This window comes from Gorilla gorilla, chromosome 23, assembly GCF_029281585.2.
Source record: "Gorilla gorilla gorilla isolate KB3781 chromosome 23, NHGRI_mGorGor1-v2.1_pri, whole genome shotgun sequence".
Lineage (NCBI taxonomy): Eukaryota > Metazoa > Chordata > Mammalia > Primates > Hominidae > Gorilla > Gorilla gorilla.
Genome location: NC_086018.1, coordinates 2,083,013 through 2,105,695, shown reverse-complemented (window position 1 = coordinate 2,105,695; position 22,683 = coordinate 2,083,013). Strand labels below are relative to the sequence as shown.

Sequence of the window (22,683 nt, the reverse complement as noted above, 5' to 3'; positions counted from 1 at the left end):
GACACTAGAGCCACCTCAACGCAATCGCCTGTTTTTTAGTTGTTTTAACACTCCAAAAGAGAATTAGTTTTCTCATTCATTTTCCAAATGCGTGGCAAGAAGAGCCTCAAATCTACCACCCTGTTACCACAGCCTAACTCTGGCTTGCAATCAGATTTTAAATTTCCAGTTCTTTCCTGACACTCACCAACACTAACTAACCTTGTGTAACTCACAACATTATCAACTGTTCTTTATTGTACATTTTAGACACAGTATTTTAATTCTGCATTTCTTCAAAAAGCAGTGGATGACACTTAAAAAAATTTTCATTTGTAAACATTTTACAGGACGTGAAAGCAGATAATAATCCCCTGACAATCCACAGTAAAAAAAAAAAAAAAAAAAAGGAAAGAAAATATTTGTGCCCCTTTCTTTAATCTTCCCTTGGCACAGGCACCCCGTCAGAATGTCTTTGGGTTGAGGTTTCATGTTGGAAACCTCACAGGGCAATACATCCTCAGCCATCCTGTGTTATTTTCTTGGTTTTGGGTTTCAAAACTGTTTGAGAATCCCCAAGACACCAACACTGGTCATGACTCTTGAAGTGTCTAGTAAATAGCATCCCTTGTGTCATCTCCTCTCAGTGAACAGCCCAAGGTATGGGAATGCAGCCTCTTTTTGGAGTGGTTGGATGCACTATACCTGGAAGGAATCTCCAGGTATACCTTTGCGTTAAAAGCAAACCCCTTAGGACATTAAGAATTTCTTACCCCAACGCTTAGTTTCCATTCCTTAGAGACACATTGCAGGCCAGGCAACTGGATGCTGATATTGAGGAAAAAATGTCCTCAGATTGGTGAAGGGAGAGAAAATATTTCAAAGGACAAAGAAACCCAACCTAGTGAGGCAGTGCAAAAACCTGCAAAGTAAAATGCACCTCACAGACACGGTGGAGCACAGCGTAGCGGCTCCTGGTAGGACGCTCATGACCCACTTCACTGAACCAGATGGGAGCAGGGAAAATACCCCAAGTAATAGAATGGCTTGACTTGACCCTTGGGTCAGATATGTCTGTGTTTCAATCAGCATTGTCACCTTCTAATTTTGTCACCTTGAAAATATGACTGTATTTATTTTAACTTCACTTTTTCATTAACTGTAAATTATGTTTTATCAGTAGAGCTTCAAAAGTATGAAAATATAAAGCACATTAAGTTGGTGAATTTTGAATAAAATTAAGTAGTAATATATTTCATTTGTTAAAAATTGTTACTTACCTATTTCTTCAGCAGAATGAGTGTAGCATGTCTCCCAGGTCTGTTTTTTATTTGTTTGAGAGGTGATTTCAAGCAGAATCTCACAGCTTACTTTTGGAAATGCTACCAGGTGTAAAGACAGGGATAGTCTCTCTTCCACTACGGTGGTAGGAAATGAATACATATCTGCAAGCACATGAGGTAGATTAATTGTCAAATTACATATATTTATCGCATAAGTTATTCTTTTTTTCAAAACAGAGAACTTGTGAAAGTGAATATCTCTATTCCATATGCTGCCATCTGGGTGTTTGAGGGTAATGCTAAGTTTTAGGAGCTGGGACTTGGCACCTCCTGGAAGTGTTCACATATGATTAATTGTTTACTAAATGATTTGTTATGAACATAATTAAATTACATGTTTATTTTCTGAAAGGGATAGATACTTTGGCTTTTCTTGATGAGTTATAAGATACAAGCCCCTTATAATGTTTTTATTTTATTTTATTCTGTTATTTTTTAGATGTAGTTTCACTCTTGTTGCCCAGGCTGGAGTGCAATGGCAAGACCTCTGCTCACTGTAACCTCCATCTCCTGGGTTCAAGCGATTCTCCTGACTCGGCCTCCCGAGTAGCTGGGATTACAGGCATACACCACCACACCAGGCTAATTTTGTATTTTTAGTAGAGACGGGGTTTCTTCATGTTGGTCAGGCTGGTCTCAAACTCCTGATCTCAGGTCATCTGCCCACCTAGGCCTCCCAAAATGCAGGGATTACAGGCATGAGTCACCATGCCCGGCTGTAATTTCCTCTCTTTTATACCTTAGATTTGAATAATTTTTGCTGGATTCTTCAAACATGAAGTATTTTTTAAATTGAAAACTGAATGACTAACTGGTAAGTAGAAGTCTTAGACCATTGACTAAAAGCTAAGGCCCACCTTGACCCTTCAAAAGAGGACCACTGAAGGCCCAGTTGATTATTCCTGGGTGTCTGCCCTGCAAGTGTCCAAGCCTACTCACACCAACCATGGAAGGAGCCTTTGTCACTGCCAGAAGATATAGAGCCTTGGTAAACTGGAAGTTCACAGGCAGATGCAGTTGACGTTGAGACAGAAGAAATGTTGGGAGATTCTTTTTAGAATGGAATTGTTATTGTCCTGAGACTGTTTCTAGACTTGGTCTATGAAGTTACCTAAGAAGTATTGTAACAAAGAAAAAGTACAAATGATTAGATCTTTGAGGATCTCAAAGGTTAGGTGGAAAAGGGCTTTATTTCATAGGGAGGAGAAAACAAGTTTACAAAGAAGGTTGGAAAGGAAACACAGGACGAAGTGTAGCAAAATCAGATCCCAGATAAGATAATGTTTCACCTTGAAGTCAGCCTGTTCTTAGGAGGGGTATGTATAAATAAGGGTTGTAGGTTTGCTGAAGCTGTGGATGAGTCAAACTTCAGGGGCTGGTTGGAAGAAGAGAAACAAGCAAAGTTTCTGTAAAGAGTATGTTATTTTGACCACTGAAGACTAAATTACTGAATGGTTGTTCATTTTTAAAAATGGGAATTTGCAATCTGTGTCCATCTTTGTGATAGGTTAAAAAAACAGTGGGGAGCATCCTCAAAGTCATCAGGGCAAGCACGCTTCTCTTCACTAAGCTGTTCTTTGAGAATGTAAAGAATGGGGGAATTTCTTTAAATATAGCTATTTCCAGGATTACCTTCACCCACAACTGTTCCTTGCCCTACACATCTCTTCAATTTGGCTGTTTCTGAGTTATATTTTTATAATAAAGTAGTAAATATAATTACAGTTATTTGTTGAGGTTTTTTTCTTTAGTAATTCTATCAAATTATTTAACTTGAAAAGGGATTTATGATAGTCTCAGATTTATAGGAGGTCGCTCAGAAGTGTAGATGGGCTTCAGGGATGTGTAACTCTCCTCTGCAGTGAGAGAGGTGATGTGGGACTGAGCCCTGAATTTGTGGGGTCTGTGCGAACTCTAAGTTGTGTCAGAATTAAATTCTGGGGCAACAAATGGGTGTTGGAGAATCATTGGCTTTTCAGGGAACTTTCCACATTTAGGATCAAAAGCATTGTAAAAAGAAAGACAATGTGGGGGCCTTTGCTGGAGAAAGACCCCAGGTGTCTCGGGGAAGGTAGGCTCTGCTCTGCACACAGGCTAATACACCATGAACTGCCCTGTGTTTCCAGGCATCCTCCCAGTGTGAGAAGGACCGAGGACTCTGAGGGAAGAAGTTCTGAGAACAGATGACTTCTACCCTCCTGCCAACCTGAGGCCACCACATGTTTTTCACCCACTGAACATACGCACTGCATGTTGATGTGGTCAAGCCCCTCCCAGGGCAGGGCTTCGGCATCAAGATTGTTGCCCATCCTACCTTTCCTCATAGACTTTCCCAGCAAAAACCCACACACGTGCCTACAAGACCCCTGGCATATGCTCTACCTCAGACACCGAATCTGCAGTGGCAACCTGGTTTCTTCACCATCCCAGGTTTCTGTGCCACCTGATCATAATCTCATCTTCCTGCATGGACATAGAAATAAATCAGAGCAAAGTTTCACCTAAATCAGTATCTGTAGCATGAACCAGTCCTTCCACTAACCCTGTACTATCTCCCAATTGTGTGTTCTTAATAGCACCTTCCCCTATTTTACCTTTTAGTTCACCTCAAACCTTTTTTTTTACGTGCACTCAGTGTGTCCAAGCCACCCCTCAGTTGCCTGAATCCAGCACCTACTAAAATTCAGATGTCCAGTAGTTCAAGACCATGGGCCTAGACCATGTTTTTGCAGAAGGAAATACAAATTAGAAATGAGAGGCTCTATTCTCCCATTTGAAAATAAAAAAAGATATTTTTTCTTTTCCCTTTTCTTAAACAATGTAATTTAGAAAACTTTTATTATTAATTTTTTGAGATGGAATCTTACTCTTTGGCTTAGTCTGAAGTGCAATGGCATAATCATAGCTCACTATAACCTTAACTTCTTGGGTTTGAGCAGTCCTCCTGCGTCAACCTCTTAATTACCTAGGACTATAGGCATGCACCACCATGCCTGGCTAACTTTATTTATTTATTTATTTATTTATTTATTTATTTATTTATTTTTTCAAGACAGTGTCTTGCTCTGTGGGCCAGGCTGGAGTGTAGTGGCATGATCTTAGCTCAATGCAACCTCCGCCTCCCAGATTCAAGCAATTCTCTTGCTTCAACCTTTTGAGTAGCTGGCATTACAGGCGCACACCACCATGCCTGGCTAATTTTTTATTGTTATTATTTTTAGGGCAGAAAGGGTTTCACCATTTTGCCCAGGCTGGTCTCAAACCCCTGACCTCATTATCCACCTGCCTCTGACTCCCAAAGTTCTGGGATTACAAGCGTGAGCCAACGTGCCCAGCCATATTTATTTTATTTATTTTTTTATGGTGACAGAATTTCACCATGTTGCCTGTACTGGACTCAAACATTTGGCTTCAAGAGATCCTCCTGCCTTGGCCTCCCCAAATGTTGGGATTACAGGCATGAACAACCATGCCTGGCCTGGAAAACTTTTATATGTACCTTTTTTCCTCTGCTTCTTTGAAATATAAGCAAATCATTTTAACAGCTAAATAAACCTTTCGCCATTCTTCATGACAAAGAATTGTCTTTGTCTAAGACCTGGAAACTATTGTTTTGTTTTTTAATTTGGCAAAGATTTATTTATTTTTTATTTTCAGTCTTTTGAAGTAGGCACAGCTCAGTACAGTGGCTCATGTTTTTAATCCCAGTGCTTTGGGAGGCTGAGATGAGAGAATTGCTTGGGCCCAGGAGCTTGAGACCAGCCTGGGCAGCATAATGAGACACTTTCTTTATAACAAATTAAAATCAACTAGCAGGGCATGGTGGCACAGGAGGCTGAGGTGAGAGAATCATTTGAGCCCAAGAGTTTGAAGCTGCAATGAGCCATGATCATACCACTCTACCACTGTACTCCAGCTTGGGTAACAGAGGGAGATCCTGTCTCTAAATAAATAAGTAAATAAAAAAGTGTTATTCCATACATAAAAATAAGTAAATAAACAGATAAATAAAATAGACATGGATTTGTTGAGAATAAAGCTAATTACAAGATAACAGAAAAGTGAGAACCAAAGATGGGGTTCACCCTAGCAAATGATTCCAGCCTATTAGGACACTCACAGAATTTTCCCTGCAGCATGACCGACATGAAAGTAGGATGTTATCATGCCAGGCTGTACCAGCGTTGGAAGACTAAACACTGTGGGGAAGAACCTCCCTTATGGAATATTATAAACAGGTGAGAGCCCAGCTCCTGCCCTGATGGGCTACAGAAATGAGTTCATGAGATAACACATTGCAGAAACATGCATAGAGTAGTTTAACCTTTTTTGTGTGTAACCCTTTCTCCATTTTCCTGCGAAATCCTCCCTAGTAATACTGATAGCTTTTAAGTTTTGAGGGTCTGGTAGGACTGAAGCTGCATGCTGCAGGAGATACCTGGGGCAGGAAACTAATACAAACTGCAGCCACAGGCACAAATACTCATGGTCTAATGTAAAGTGAAAACAATACAAAAGTCTTTACTGTTATTCGCACAAGTGTGTGAAGAGAGACTTTTCACATAACCAACTTGCCACTGAGACGAATGAAGGCCAGATTCCACTGGAACAAGACTATGAGTTACTCATGGGAAGGCCGTAGGGCAAAGCCCAGAGATTTTTCATATTTGAGTCTGGGTCCTGGGTCTGTCCCGGTCTTCTCGGCTTTCTGTCTCTAGAGACCCCTATGTGGCTGCTCTCAGCACAGCCCAGTGCTGGCTGTGTTTGCTGGTTTAGTGCACCTGCTCTTTTTCCAAAAAGAGGGAGGAGTTGGCCACATCAAAGTGAATGATGAAGCTCCTCATCAATCTGAATGCAGCTTTGTAAATGTGCCTAGAAACCACGCAAAGAAAAGTCTGTGATCTGCCTTACTTTGACCGTATGTGACACCTCCATTAGAAATTCTGTTTTTCTCTGCACTCCAGCCTGGGTAACAGAGTGAGACTTCATGATAAATAAAAAAGAAAGAGAGAGAGAAGGAAAGAAAGAAAGAGAGAGACGGAAGGAAAGAAAGATAAAGAAAAAAGAAAGAAAGAAGAAAGAAAGAGAAAGAAAGAAAAGAGAAGAGAAGAGAAGAAAGGAAAAAAGAAAAGAAAAGAAAAGAAAAGAAATTCTGCTCTTCAAATTAGGCCCATAAGGAGAATCTGTATAAATCTCCATGAAGGAAGGAAACCAGAGGACAAGCTAAAGTCTTGGAATTCACATCTGAGTACACAGACTCGTTCTCCAACCCTCTTCTTTTTATTCTGCCAGCTATGGCCTAGGTATGAACATGACAGGTACACAAGAGTTCCAACACCAGACAATCTACTTCAGTCCAAGAAGAGTGCCCTCCCTCTTGCTCCCCATCCAACTCATGGTACTCAGAAGTGGTGTGGGACTGCCCAGATGAGTTGACAAGAGAGGCTGGCATGGAGGGGCCTGTCCTGGGCTGCCCTGTGTTATTTGTAGGTTCACCCGGCCAATAGCCAGGGACATCAGTGATGAGGGCTCAGTTGACATCAGTTACATCTGTGTTATCAGATAATACTTTTACATTGAGCCTTTGTAAGGCTGAAACTCAGAAATTTCAGGGCACAATGAAAGAGCATCTCACTCTCTTGAGCAACTCTCACCAACAGAGGTGGATACAGAGCTGTCTCAAGAATGTGGGTTCCTGGTTTCTTAACTGCTGCTGGGTTCTGACACCAAGAAAGTGTGTTAAACTCTTCAAGGTTCCATCTACTGGGCCCCTTGTTTCCGAAAGACATACCGAAAGGCCCCACTATGCTACTGATTGCTCAGTCTCCTCTTCCATGTCAACTCTATTTGTACACAATTATGCAAACACAACTTCCCCTTAATTCCCTGGAAAGACCTAAATGCAACCTGGGTTCCAGGATAGAAGAGACAGCTGGAACATAACCTTGTTTTTCTTACTATCTCTGGGACCCAGTAAAAGTCACTGTATTCAAGGCTTCCCCAGCCTCCTAGCATGCACAGTGGGGATGATGCTAACATCTACTTCCTGGGGAATGTATTAGGTGTATATAAGATAATACATAAAAATAATGATGTAGTGTCACCTGTAGATAATGCACACACTTAGAGATGGAAGCATTAGGAGAATAGATGGGAGGTAGCATGGGCCACAACTCAAACAGGCCTGGTGTCTGGCAGGGTGATCTTGGGAATGTCGCTTCTCCACTGGGCCTCATTTTCATTCTGCTCCAGTATGAAGTTGAAATTAAATGTAGATACTGTCCACTGGCATTCATATATTTTAGCTGTCTGTCCCCACCCAAAACTCATTGTGTATTATAACCCCCAGGTGTTAAGGGAGAAACCTGAGGGGAGATGATTGGATTATGGGGACCGGTTCTCCTCATGCTGTTTTTGTGATAGTGAGTTCTCACGAGATCTGATGGTTTCATAAGCATCTGGTGTATCCCCTGCTCTCACTCATTTCACTTGTCAGCCACTGTAACTGGAAGGTTTCTGAGGTGCCCCCCCAATTATGTGGAACTGTGAGTCAATTAAACTTCTTTTGTTTATAAGTTACCCAGTCTCAGGTACTTCATCATTGCAGTATGAGAATGATCTAATACAGGAATTCAACATTCTAGTGCTTTCTCTTTATATTTAGAATCATATCCATGTGCCTTATCATGTCTATGACAGAGGAAGTCTTCACAAAGTCTCTCAGTACTTGGTGGTGAGTGACTCAGTTTTTTATTGAATAAAATGGAATACTTCCTGATGCCAGTAGTATGGCCCTTCGGTTTTGAGGAAAATATCATCTTGTAGGTTGGATTACAAGGAGATAGGAGTTCAGATCAAATTTGTTTTGTTATACTGGCTTTAAGTCAGTGATTAGAAAAGGCCAAAAGGTGGGTTCTGTAGGGGATTGCTGGAAGGAAAGTAGGAACATGGAAAGTCATGAGACATACACAGTCATCTCTTCTTGCTTCCTCACAGGTCACATGCAAATTCAGGGAGAGTTAGTATGAAGCACACAATGGAAATTTGGGCTTCAACATCTGCAAACTGATGCTTCATGGACTTCAGTTGGCCATATTGGTTCCAACAATTTCAGCGAATGTTTAAAAATGTTATAGCAGTTAAAATTTTAGTGTTTCAACAAGCCATTTCCTATCTTTCATTCTGAAGATCCATTTTTAAGTCTTTTTTTAAACAGTATAGGGGTTACAAATTCAGCTTCTGTCCAATGAAATACAGAAAAGGATATCACTTTTGTATTAGTTCAGGCTGCTATGCCAAAGAACCATAGATAGGCAGCATATAGAAAACAGGACTTAATTTCTCATACCTCCAGAGGTTCAAATTTGAGATCAGGGTGTCAGCATGGTTGAGCTCTGGTGATGACTCTCTTCTGAATTTCAGCCTGCACACTTCAGGTTTTACCCTCATTTTGCAGGAGGATGAGAGCCCTCTGCGGTTTCTTGTATAAAGCCAGTAATCTCTATTATGAGGGTCCCACCCTAAGGGGTTAATTACATCCTACCTCCTTATAGCATTACGCTGGGGGTTACAATTTTAACACAAATATAGAAGAAAAATTATAGTAACTCTCAAGTTTTTTTTCTTTCTTTCTTTTTTTTTTTTTTGAGACGCAGTTTCACTCTTGTATCCCAGGCTGGAGTGCAGTGGTGTGATCTCGGCTTATTGGAACCTTCGCCTCCCAGGTTCAATTGATTCTCCTGCCTCAGTCTCCCAAGTAGCTGGGATTACAGGCATGCGCCACCACATCTGGCTCATTTTGTATTTTTAGAAGAGAAGGTGGTTTCACCATGTTGTCCAGGTTGCTTTCAAACCCTTGACCTCAGGCGATCCACACGTCTCAGCATCCCAAAGTGCTGGGATTACAGGTGTGAGACACCGCACCGTCAATATTTTTTTAAAGCTCTAATTTTTCTCCTACTGGGTTTTTCTTGTTTGCGCCCTCGATCTTTCTCTCTGTCTCTTTTTGTGTAAACCTTTTTGTCTAATTCTGTCTCTCCATTGTATTCCTCAAACACAGGAAGCAAGCTCCAATGCTATGAGATGTTCCATGTAGAGACCCACATAACAAAGGGCTGAGGGGGTGCTCAGACGAGTAGAGAGAAAGAAAGTCAGGCTCTCTGTCCACACTAAACCCTGTCAATTTTCACATGAGTCGGCTTAAAGGCTCATGCTTTCCAAGTCCAGCTTCAATTAAGACCACAGCCCACAGTCTCATAAAAGACCTGAAGGCAGAGGTAGCCAGCTGAACTGTGTCCAGATTCTGGTCCACACAAATTATGAGATATTATATGTTGTTGAAAAGTACTGAGCTTCAGGGCAGTGTTGTCAGAAAGGAGCAGATATCTAACCTCATCTCCCAGGCCCTAGGATTCTCCATCCCTCTGCTTATCTCTTCCTCAGGCTGTCTGCAGCCAAACTATTCCCTTTTTACCTCTGCCAAACTCACACCTATGAGTCTTTTCACTAAGGGTGGCTTCTCCCTGACACATGCTTGTGCAGATGTCTCCCTGCTGTCATCATGGATTAAAAGTCACCTCAGTGAGGCCTGAGGTCCTCCCATGCAATAATTTTCCAGCTTTTCTTCTCAATAATCTACTTTATATTATAGTCTTTGCTCTTTTCTTTCACAAATACTTGCTTTAGTGCTTTTGTCCAGCGGTCCTCAGACTGTTTGGTCCTGCATTGGGGGGTGCAGGCATCATGTAATAATATTCTGTACCACATGTTGGACCCACCAGGGTAGCTGGCAAATGGTGAGTGCAAGGGAAAGAAGACTGGCTAAGTGATTACATGGGGGATCTCTAATATCCCTTCCTCTTTTGACCACATGATAATGTGGAGGTCACTGATAACAACATGAGGTGTGTGACTCTTACTTGTTCCAGCTGCTCCAGCAAACCTCAGTGGGCACCAGAAACACAGCAGGCTGTAACCACCTCCAGGCCATCACTAACCCTACAGCCCTATGCAGGAGCACTACGGAATAAATCTGGTACCTTGATTTTTCTGTCCTCAAGACACTGGTTCTTCAAGGTCCTAGGGGATAAAGTAGCAGGATCTGAAGGCCCCAAGTATAATGAGTGACCTAGGAATCCCGTTTTGCCCTCTCTTTGCCTCCACCTTTTGGGTTGTGCTATTTACTCATGAGGTATCCTCCCCTTATCCAGTGAAATTATTTTCTACCACTTTCAAATGAGGACCTTAAGAACCCAACAGTAGCTGAGATTTTCCGTGGACATCAGCCTCAGAGTCCAATGCTCTGGCACATTTAACTCTGTCTCATCTTCATCTACCCAAGATGCCTCTCAAGTGGCCATGCCTCCCTCTGATTTGAAGGATCTGCAGAGAGTGGGTGCATTTTTGCAGTCTCAGAGCAAGAATCCAGGCTGGCAGATACTTATGAGTATGTGAAATCATTGAGGTCACCCACTTCAGGCACCACTATTTATGAGGAAGAAAACAGGCTTTCCTGTAGGCACTGTCTACATTAGGCTGAGGTGGAGCATAGCTCATTTTACTTCCAGTTGCCCTCAGAGCTGGATGCAGAACCCCAGTCCTGCTATCTTGAAACTGACATGGAGAGGTCCCCATGTGAAGAGAACCCTGAATCTGCTCATTTTCTGTGCTCCTGAATGTGTAGCTACAGACTCTAATTTCCAAAACAAACCTGATCGGTGGGACGGAGCCAAGGCCTAGGAAGCTGGAGCCCTCTCTAATGTTCTGGAGCCTGCCCACCTCCTGAGATCTGGACCAGCTTCTGCCTCTTCTGGGGCCTCAGTTTCCCAACTGTAATGTAATGAGAAATTAAATGTAAAACTGCATAAACATATGCTCTGTGAGAATTTGGTGTCAGAGTTCTCAATACTGGATGATATTTTGGGATGGGGTGGGTTTGGGACCCATGGGTTCTCAGGCCTCCTATCACACCCAGTGCAGTAGATGTAGAGCTCTGGACAGCCAGGTGTTCTTTCCTGAGCCAGCTGATTACAACACAATGGACCAAGGGCTCTGATCTTAAATATGGTTTCACAGGATACCCCACCTTCAGCCACCACCTGCTCTGTGCTTCCCATATTTTGGGGAGCTGATGACAAACCCCATTATAGTGAGGAAGACTCAGAAACTAGACTTGTGGGCCTGGGGAAAAGAAAAAAAACACTTTTCTATTTCTCCCAAACTGTAGAATCTCTTGTCAAATATTTAATTTTGATTATATCTGAGCTTGATAATACGTTCATGTGTTAACAGCTGCTTAAATTTATTTTTTCTGTGAAGTGTGGGATAATGTCTTTGCTACATTTTAAATCAAATTCTAAAAGCTCTCTTTGGAGTGGAGAAGTGAGCATCTTTGTAATATAAACTTCACATATTTGTTGCCAGTTTGTTCTTTTTGTTTTTGTTAAAATGTTTTGTTTTATTCTGATTTGGATGTCTTTTGGGGTTTTGCTTTGTGGCTATTTATTACTACAGTGTAACTTCTCCTCTAACTGACTGACAAGTTTGTATATTCTCAATAAAATATTTTTGTAAAATCTTTGTAAAAATTCTGCAGTCAATTTTACATTACATAAACATAAAACAGTCAAGACTATCATGATGAAAAAGAAAGATTGAGGGCTTAAAAAGTAAAATACGACACAGCTAAAGTAGTGTGTAAAGGGAAATTTACAGCACTAAATCCCCACAAGAGAAAGCAGAAAAATGTCTAAAATTGACACCGTAATATCACAAATGAAAAAACTAGGGAAGCAAGAGCAAACAAATTAAAAAGCCAGCAGAAGACAAGATTTAAGATCAGAGCAGAACTGAAGGAGATAGAGACACAAAAAGCCCATCAAAAAAATCAATGAATCCAGGAGCTGGTTTTTTGAAAAGATCAAGAAAATAAATAAACTTCTAGCCAGACTAATAAGGAAGAAGGGAAGAATCAAATACATGCAATAGGAAATGATAAAGGAGATATAACCATTGATCCCACAGAAATAAAAAGTATCATTAGAGAATATTATAAATACCTCTTTGCAAATTAACTAGAAAATCTAGACGAAATGGATAGATTCCTGGACACATATACCCTCCCAAGTGCAAACCAGTAAGAAGTCGAATCCCTGAATAGACCAATAAAAAGTTCTAAAATTGAGGCAGTAATTAGTAGCCTACCAACAAAAAGAAGTCCAGAACCAGACGGATTCACAGCCGAATTCTACCAAAGGTACAAAGAGGAGCTGGTACCATTCCTTCTGAAACTATTTCAAACAATAGAAAAAGAGGTACTCCTCCCTAACTCATTTTACGCGGCCAGCACCATCCTGAAACCAAAACCTGGCAAAGGCACAACAAAAAAAGAAAATTTCAGGCCCGTATCCCTGATGAACATCGATGTGAAAATCCTCAATAAAATACTGGCAAACTGAATCCAGCAGCACATCAAAGAGCTTATCCACCACGATCTAGTCAGCTTAATCCCTGGGATACAAAGCTGGTTCAACATATGCAAATCAATAAATGAAATCCATCACATAAACAGAACTAATGACAAAAACCACATGATTATCTCAATAGATGCAAAAAAGTCCTTCAATAAAATTCCACACCTCTTCAAGGTAAAAACTCTCAATGAATTATGTATTGATGGAACCTATCTCAACATAATAAGAGTTATTCATGACAAATGCACAGCTAATATCATACTGAATGGGCAAAAACTGGAAGCATTCCCTTTGAAAACCTGCACAAGACAAGAACACCCTTTCTCCCCACTCCTATTCATTATAGTATTGGAAGTTCTGGCAATCAGCCAAAGAAAGAAAGAAATAAAGCGTATTCAGATAGGAAGAGAGGAAGTCAAATTGTCTCTGTTTGCAGATGACATGATTGTATATCTAGAAAACCCTACCATCTCAGCCCAAAATTTCCTTAAACTGATAAGCAACTTCAGCAAAGTCTCAGGATACAAAATCAATGTTCAAAAATCACAAGCATTCCTATATGCAATAATAGGCAAACAGAGAGCCAAATCATGTGTGAACTCTCATTCACAATTGCTACAAAGGGAATAAAATACCCTTTGGAATCCAACTTAAAAATGATGTAAAGGACCTCTTCAAGGAGAACTACAAACCACTGCTCAAGGAAATGAAAGAGGACACAAACAATTGGAAAACAATCCATGCTCATGGATAGGAAGAATCAATATTGTGAAAATGGCCATACTGCCCAAAGTAATTTATAAATTAAGTGCTATCCCCATCAAGCTCCCATTGACTTTCTTCACAGAATTAGAAAAAAAAACTACTTCAAATTTCATATGGAATCAAAAAAGATCTTGCATAGACAAGACAATACTAAGCAAAAAGAACAAAGGTGGAGGCATCATGCTAGCTGTCTTCAAACTATACTAAAAGGCCACAGTAACCAAGACAGGATGGTAGTCGTACCAAAACAGATATATTGACAAATGGAACAGAACAGAGGCCTCAGAAATAACACTGAACATCTAGAATCATCTGATCTTTGATGAACATGACAGAAACAAGTAATGGGGAAAGGATTCCCTATTTAATAAATGGTGTTGGAAAACTAGCTAGCCATATGCAAAAAACTGAAACTGGACTTCTTCGTTACTCGTTATACAAAACATAACTGAAAATGAACTATATCAGAGTGAACAGGCAACCTACAGAATGGGAGAAAATTTCTGCAATCTATCCATCTGACAATGGGCTATGTATAATCTACAAAGAACTTAAACAAATTTACAAGAAAAAAAGAAACAACAACATAAAAAATGGGCAAAGGATTTGAACAGACACTTCTCAAAAGGAGACATTTATGCAGCCAATAAACATATGAAAAAAAGCACATCATCACTGGCTATTAGTCACATGCACATCAAAAACACAATGAGAAACCATCCCACACCAGTTAGAATGGTGATCATTAAAAAAATCAGGAAACAGCAAAGGATGTGGAAAAATAGGAAGACTTATACACTGTTGGTGAGAGTGTAAATTAGTTCAACCATTGTGGAAGACAGTATGGTGATTCCTCAAGGATCCACAATGAGAAATACCATTTGACCCAGCATTCCCATTACTGGGTATATACCCAAAGGATTATAAATTATTCTATTATAAAGGTACATGCGTATGTATGTTTATTATGGCACTGTTCACAAGAGCAAAAAGTTTGAAACAAACCAAATGACCATCAATGACAGACTGAATAAAGAAAACTTGGCACGTACACATCATGGAATACGATGCAGTCATAAAAAGGATGAGTTCATGTCCTTTGCAGGGACATGGATGAAGCTGGAAACCATCATTCTCAGCAAACTAACACAAGAGTAGAAAAGCTAACATCGCATGTTCTCACTCATAATAGGGAGTTAAACAAAGAGAACACATGGACACAGGAAGGGGAACATCACACGCTGGATCCTGTCGGGAAGTGAGGGACTATGGGAGGGATAGCATTAGAAGAAATATTCCTGGCCTAGGCCACTATTTCGATTTTCTAAATTTTGTTTCTAAAACATGATATGTTTCAAAAATTGTTATTGATATGTAATTATATAAATATAAAGTTCAGAAAAAAGAATCAACACTAATTATGCTTTTTCCAAAATACTTTACGGTTTTGAGCTCTTCTAGCAGTGACATTTTTGCTGTAGGTAGTTGCTCTATATCTGGTATATTCATCATAGCATCCTTTGTGCCCTTTACACTTATCCTTCAATTTCCCACTCTCCTTAAGTGTAAAAGTTCAAGGCCAGACCTCCCATATCGTCCCAATATTACTTTTTGAAAAGAAGCTTCTATGTACTGTTTTCTCTGGGTCTTGGTTGGATATAATGTTAAAAGAGCTGAAAAATAATAATTTTTTAAAAAATTCGGTGATGAGATTAGGGTAAATATATTTTATAAATCTAATGTACAAAATGAGGTCAGCTGAGAAGACAGTGATAGTTGAAGCAGAACCTGAGATCCTGTTTCTCTCAATTGACATGTGAACTTAACTACAATTAGGCGAGCAAAGCCAGTTGAGTTTTTAGCACCCCACATGAAAAAAAAGCCAACCATAACCACATTTAGAAGAAAACTTGGTCACATTTGTGCACTACAGAACAGCGCAGTTAGATAAAAATATGTCCATTCCATGATTCTCCTTCGGGAAAGAAAAAAGAGTGAAATGCGTATGCAAGCTTCTGACTTACTGAGTTGTACCGGGTTATCCAAAGACTGGAAATTGCTTCCTTTAACATTTAGTGTTGACGAGAATAGAGACAGAGTTTAAATGACAGCTTGGGTCAACTGAGAATAAAGATAAATGCTTCTTACAACAACTGAGACTGTAGTGCCTACAACAGTGATGAAAGGAAGAGACTAAAGGCTCCTAAGAGGAAACAGAGGTAAACCTTATTAACAAGAAAATACATAGAGTAGTCCAAAGAAGACACATTTTGACAACAGATTGGAGAATCTCCCAGAATGACTACTGTGGTTGAATGTTGTCAATTTTCCCATGTATAAAGCTCTTTCATAAAGGATAAAATAGGTAGTGGTTTCTTAATTGATCAAAACCTTAACAAAACTACAGTATGTAAAAGCAACCAGGAAATATAACCTAATCAAAGGAGAAAAATATATATTCAAGTGAACCTAAAGAAGTGGAGATCTAGGAATTATTTTTTTAACTTAAAATCATTTATTTTTCTTTACTTTTTCATTTTATGCACAGGATCTTACTTTATCTCCTGGGACAGAGTACAGTGGTGGAATCACAGCTCACTGTAACCTCAAATTTCTGAAGTCAAGCAGTCATGCCACTTATGTCTCCTGAGTAAATATTACCACAGTTGTGCACGTTACCACTCCTGTATAGTTTTTTTAAAAAAATTTGTACAAACAGTATGTTGCTGTGTTGCCTCGGCTGGTCTCAAACTCCTGGTCTCAGGCAATCCGACTGCTTCAGTCTGAAAGTGTTGGCACAAGCCACCATACCTGGAATTGTTTCTCTTTTAAGAAAAAAGAGCTTTAAATCATTAATAGTAAAATAAAACAAAGAAAGGTATTGCATAACGATAAAGGGTTCAATTCAACAAGAAGACTTAACTATCCTAAATGTAGATGCACCCAACTTTGGGGAACATAGAGTTATACAACAAGTACTGCTAGACCTACAATAAGACTCAAGTAGACACACAATAATAGTAGGGGAATGCAACTCCCCACTAAGTGTTTGACAGATTATCTAGGCAGAAACTTAACAAAGAAATTCTGGAGTTTGATTCGACACTTGATCAATTGAAACTAATAGACATTTATAGTATACGCGACACATCATCTAAGGAAAGTACGATATATTTTAAAAAAATCAAAATTATGCCAACCATCCTGACAGGCCACAATGGAACAAAGATAAAAATCAATACCAAGAAAATCTCACAAAATCACAAAATGATATTGAAATTAAACAACTTGCTCCTGAATGAATTTTGGATAAACAAAAAAATTAAGGCAGAAAATTAAAAAGATTTTGAAATAGAAGAGACACAATATAACAAAATGTCTGGGATGTAGGAAAACCACTGTTAAGAGGAAAGTTTAGAGTGCTAAATACCTGCATCAAGAAGTTAGAATGATTTCAAACTAACAATTTAACATCACACTTAGAGAAACTAGAAAAATAAAAACTAACTAACCCCAAAGCTAGCAGAATGGGAAAAATATTCATAACCTATGAACCTGACAAAATCTAATACTCAGAACCTGTAAGGAACTTAAAGAATTCACAAGGAAAAAACTACACCATGAAAAAGTGGGCAATAACAGACACTGTTCAAAAGAATACGTACAAGTGGTCAAATAACATGAAAAAGCTTATCATCACTAACCATCAAGGAAATGTAAATAAAAACCACAATAAGACACCATCGTACACCACTTAGAATGGCTTTTGTTAAAAAGTAAAATGATAATAGATGTTGATGAGGTTTTAGAGGGAAAAAACCACTTATACACTGTTAATAGGAATGTAAACTAGTTCAGCCACTGTGGAGAACAGCTTGGAGATTTTCCAAATAACTGAGAGTTAAACTGTGATTCAACCCAGCAATTTCACCCCTGGGTGTATACCAAAAAGAGAATAAATTATTCTACCAAAATAGCACATGCACTTGTTGGTTCATCGCTGCATTATTTATAATAGGAAAGACATGAATCAACCTAGGTGCCTATTAATGGTAATTTTTTATTTTTTTGAGATGAAGTCTCACTCTGTTGCCCAGGCTGGATTGCAGTGGCACGATCTCAGCTCACTACAACCTCCGCCTCCCAGGTACAAGCAATTCTCCTGCCTCAGCCACCCGAGTAGCTGGGACTATAGGCCCATACCACCAAGCCCAGCCAACTTTTGTATTTCCAGTAGAGATGGGGTTTCATTATGTTGTCCAGGATGGTCTCGATCTCCTGACCTCATGATCCACCCGCCTTGGCCTCCCACAGTGCTGGGATTACAAGCGTCAGCCACCGTGTCCAGCCTATTAATGGTAAATTGAATTTAAAAAGTGTCACATGTACAGCAATACTACATAGCAAAAACAAACAAAAAAAACTTGTCCTTTGCAGCAATGTTAATACAACTAAAGGCCATTATACAAAGCAAATTAATGCAGAAATGGAAAATGAAGATACTGCATATTCTCACTTATAAATGGAAATTAACACTGGGTACACATGGACATAAAAACAAAAATAATAGACAACTCTTAGAGGGTGGAGAGAGGGAGGGACCAAGAACTGAAAAACTGTCTACTTAGTACTATGCTCCCTACCTGAGTGATGGAATTACTCATAGTTCAAACCTCAGCATTATACAAAATACCCATGGAAAAAACCTGTGTAGGTACCTCCTAAATCTAAAATAAATTTGAAATTCTAAAAAGAGGTCTTACTCTCTCATGCAGACAGGAATACAATACCATGATTATAGCTCAATGCAGCCTCAAGTTTCTGGGGAACTCAAGGAATAATCTTACATCAGCCTCCAACTTCCTGAGACTACAGGAACATTCCACAATGCCTGACTAATCTGTGAAAATATTTTTTACCTATAGCTTCTCACAATATTGCCCGGGGTAGTCTCAAACTCCTGGCTTTAAGTAATTGATAGGGTTTGGCTCTGTGTCCCCAGTCAAATCTCATCTTAAATTGTAATAATCCCCACATGTCCTGGGAGGGACCCTGTGGGAGGTAATTGAATCATGCGGGTGGGATTTTCCCGTGCTGTTCTCATGATAACAAATAAGTCTCACGTGATCTGATGGTTTTACAAGTGGAGGTTCCCCTGAACAAAGTCTCTTGCTTGTTCCAATAATGGTGAGACCTCCCTAACCATGTGAAACTGTGAGGCCATTAAATCTTTTTTCATGATAAATTACGTAGTCTTGTTTATGTCCTTATTATCAGCATGATAATGGATTAATACAGTCGTCCTCTTGCCTTAGCTTTCAAAGTAGCTGGAGTTACATGCACTTGTCACTGTGCCTGGCTAAAACACCTAGCTTAAAGATGCTCAGTCAGCTAAAGAAGAATATAGAAAACTAAACAGAAAAAGAAAACAATGTATGAAGATAATGAGATTATCAAAGAAGTGATTAAAAGTGCAAACTAGAAACAAAGTGTGGAACTGAAAAGTAAAATACCTGAGTTTAGAGATTCACTAGAAGGTCCAACAACAGGTTTGATCTAGCAGGAAAAAATTCAGCAAGCCTCATAAGAGGTCATTTGAAATTATAGGGTGAGGAGGCTAAAAATAATTTTAAAAATTAAGAGAGCCTAAGGGACTTACAGGATACCATTAAGATGACCAACATACTCATAATGGGAATTCTAAAATGAAAAGAGAAAAGAGAGCAGCAAAGTTATTTCAAGAAACAAACAGTGACAGAGAACTCAGAATTTGAGGGAGAAAATGACCTAAAATTTAATGAAACTTTACCAACTCTAACTAGTAACAACACAGGGAGACCCATGACAAGACACATTATGATCAGAGATTCAAAAGTTAAAACACCGAGAATCTTGAAGTCAGCAAGAAAAAAGTGACTTAGCATGTACAAGTTTACCCCTGCAGGATGACCAGCAGACGTCTCAGCAAAAAAACTTACAGGCAAGAGGTTGTAGGATGACATACTCAAAGTGCTGAAAAAATGGCAAGTACCAGCCAAGAACACTGTGTCTGCCAAAACTATCATTTCAAATGAATTAAAAAATAAAAATAAAGAATATACAAGATCAACAAAAACTGTATAAATTTATACCCACTAGGCCTGTCTTAAAAAATGCTAAATAGTCATTCACATTAAAAAATGAAATAATGATGAGAGCAACACAAAATTATGTAAAATATGACGTTTTCTAATAGAGAAAATTATGTACACAATCATAATATTATTTGTAATTATAATGCAGATGCACAGAATACTTTAATTCTGCTATATATTTGAGATAACAAAGACTTAAAAATGACTATAAATCTGTGCCAATAGATTCACAATACAAAATGATGTAATTTGTGACATCAATAAAACACATAGGGAGCCATAAAGAGGCAGGGTTTTATATGCAATAGTAGTTATTCATGGTAATATCTATAGTAACAACAAAGAAAATACCTATAGTACTTAGGATTTTGAGACTAGTCTGGGCAACATGGCAAAACCCTGTCTCTATGCAAAATAACAACTGTTAGCCAGGAGTAGTGGTGCACATCTGTGGTCCCAGGTACTCAGAAGGCTGTGGTGGGAGGATTGTTTGAGTTGAGCCTGAGAGGCAGAGCTTGAGTAAGCAGAGATTGTGCCACTGCACTCCAGCCTGGGTGACAGAGTAAGACCCTGTCAAAAAAAAAAAAAAAGGAAATACCTATAGTACACACACACAAAGACATACACACACAGAGAGTAGTGAGAAAAGAATTAAAACATGTCACTACAAAAATCAATAGTACACTAAGAAAGAGAACTATAGAGAAAAACAGGAACAAAATAGCTACAGGACCGGCCAGGGGCGGTGGCTCACGCTTGTAATCCCAGCAATTTGGGAGGCCGAGGTGGGTGGATCAACGAGGTCAGGAGATCGAGCCCATCCTGGCTAACACGGTGAAACCACGTCTCTACCAAAAAAAAAAAAAAAAAAAAAAAAATAGCCGGGCGTGGTGGCAGCCTCCTGCAATCCCAGCTGCTGGGGAATCTGAGACAGGAGAATGGCATGAACCCGGGAGGCGGAGCTTACATTGAGCCAAGATCTCACCACTGCACTCCAACCTGGGCGACAGAGCGAGACTCCGTCTCAAAAAAAAAAAAAAAAAAAAAAGCTACAGGACCTAAAACAAAAAAGAAACAAAATGCAATACGAAATCATTCCCTTTTAGTAATTTTTTTATATAAATCAATTATGTCAATCAAAAACATACTTTCACTAAATAAATTCATGAAACAAGATTCAACTCTCTGCTTCCTACAAATAACCAAATTATGATCTGGAACACATATAACCTGTACATGAAAGAATAATAAAAAATTTAAATGCAAAATCAAATACTGTCATGGTAGACAAAATACATATTATATCAAAAACTTCCCTAAGAGACAAGAGGAAAAGGACAATAAAAACAACAACAATAAAAGCAACAACAATAAAGCAACATACAACAATAAAAGCAACAACATTAAAACAACATACAACAATAAAAGCAACAACAGTAACGTATGTGCCTTACATCACAGTTCCCAAATATATGAAGCAACGTTTTACAGAATTGAAACATGAAGTAGCCAGCACCTGATAACAGTAAATGACTTTTATATCTGACTTTTAGTAATGTAAATTAAAAAACAAACATAAGATGGATAAGTAAACAGAGGATTTCAACAACACGATAGAACAATTAGACCTAACAGTCACATTTATATCTCTCCACTCAACAGTAGAATCTGCAATACTTTTAATCACACATGCCACAATATTCCAGATAGACCACCTGTTAAGTTAAAAAATGAATCTTAGCAAATTTAAGCAGATGGAATTACAAAATTATTGCTAACTATGATACAATAAAACAAGAAGTTAAAAACACTAGCATGTCAAAGAATAAGTAAAAATTAAACAACAAATTCTCAAACACACTCTTGTTCAAGAGGTTATAGACTTAATATTGTTAACATGTCACTACTACCGAAAGTGGTTTACTGATTCCATGCTCTTTCTTTTCTTTTCTTTCTTTTTATCTTGAGATGGGTTTTTGCTCTTGTTGCCCAAGGTGGAGTGCAATGGTGTGATCTCAGTTCACTGCAACCTCCACCTCCTGGGTTCAAGCAATTCTCCTGCCTCAGCCTCCTGAGTAGCTGGGATTACAGGCAAGTGCCACCACACCTGGCTAATTTTGTATTTTTAGTAGAGACAGGGTTTCTCCATGGCTGGTCTCGAACTCCTGACCTCAGGTGATCCACCTTCCTCAGTCTCCCAAAGTGCTGGGATTACAGGCATAAGCCACCACCCCTAGCTGATTCAATATACTTTCTATCAAAATACAAATGAAACTTTTTGCAGAAGTTTTAAAATATTCTATAATTTTTATGGAATTTCAAATGATCGCAAACAGTCAAATAATATTGGGAAAAAATATAAAGATAGAGGCATCATACTTTCTAATTTCAAAACATACTACAAAGGTATAGTAATCAAAACAGTTTGGTACTGACATAAAGACAAATGAATGATGAAACAGATGAGAGAGTTCGGACATAAGACCTCATGGGTTTAGTAAACATATTTTTAAAAACTGTTCCAAGAATTCACAATAAGGAAAGAACAGTCTCTTCAACAAACAGTATTGGGAATAATAAAAATTTACAAGGAAAAAATAACAAAGTTAGACCTTACCTTGCACCAATAAAAACAAGCTCAAGGCCGGGTGTGGTGGCTCACACCTGTAATCCCAGCACTTTGGGAGGCTGAGACAAGTGAATCACAAGGTCAGGAGATCAAGACCATCCTAGCCAACATGGGGAAACCACGTCTCTACTAAAAATACAAACAAAAATTAGTTGGCAGTGGTGGCACACGCCTATAGTTCCAGACACTCAGGAGGCTGAGGCAGGAGAGTCTCTGGAACCCGGGACGCAAGAGTTTCAGTGAGCCGAGATCACACCACTGTGCTCCAGCCTGGAGACAAAGACTCCACCTCATATAAAGAAATAAGCTCAAAATAACTAATTTTTGGTAGTTATTAAAATGGAATTTTAAACTTTATTTTT

General features: G+C 39.1%; 1 long non-coding RNA gene across 2 annotated transcripts in view; it reads right to left on the bottom strand.

Moving 5' to 3' along the window:
* LOC115933411 (uncharacterized) overlaps window positions 1-22,683 on the bottom strand; it is a 45,435-nt gene that overhangs the window by 6,950 nt on the left and 15,802 nt on the right. Inside the window, exons 3-4 of one of the 2 annotated variants that reach the window (XR_010133162.1) lie at window positions 11,032-11,150; window positions 1,260-1,424 (exon numbers count right to left, since the gene is read on the bottom strand). This is a non-coding gene — a long non-coding RNA (uncharacterized lncRNA). The remainder of the gene's footprint in view (window positions 1-1,259; window positions 1,425-11,031; window positions 11,151-22,683) is intronic. The other variant, XR_008675889.2, reaches the window with a different exon arrangement.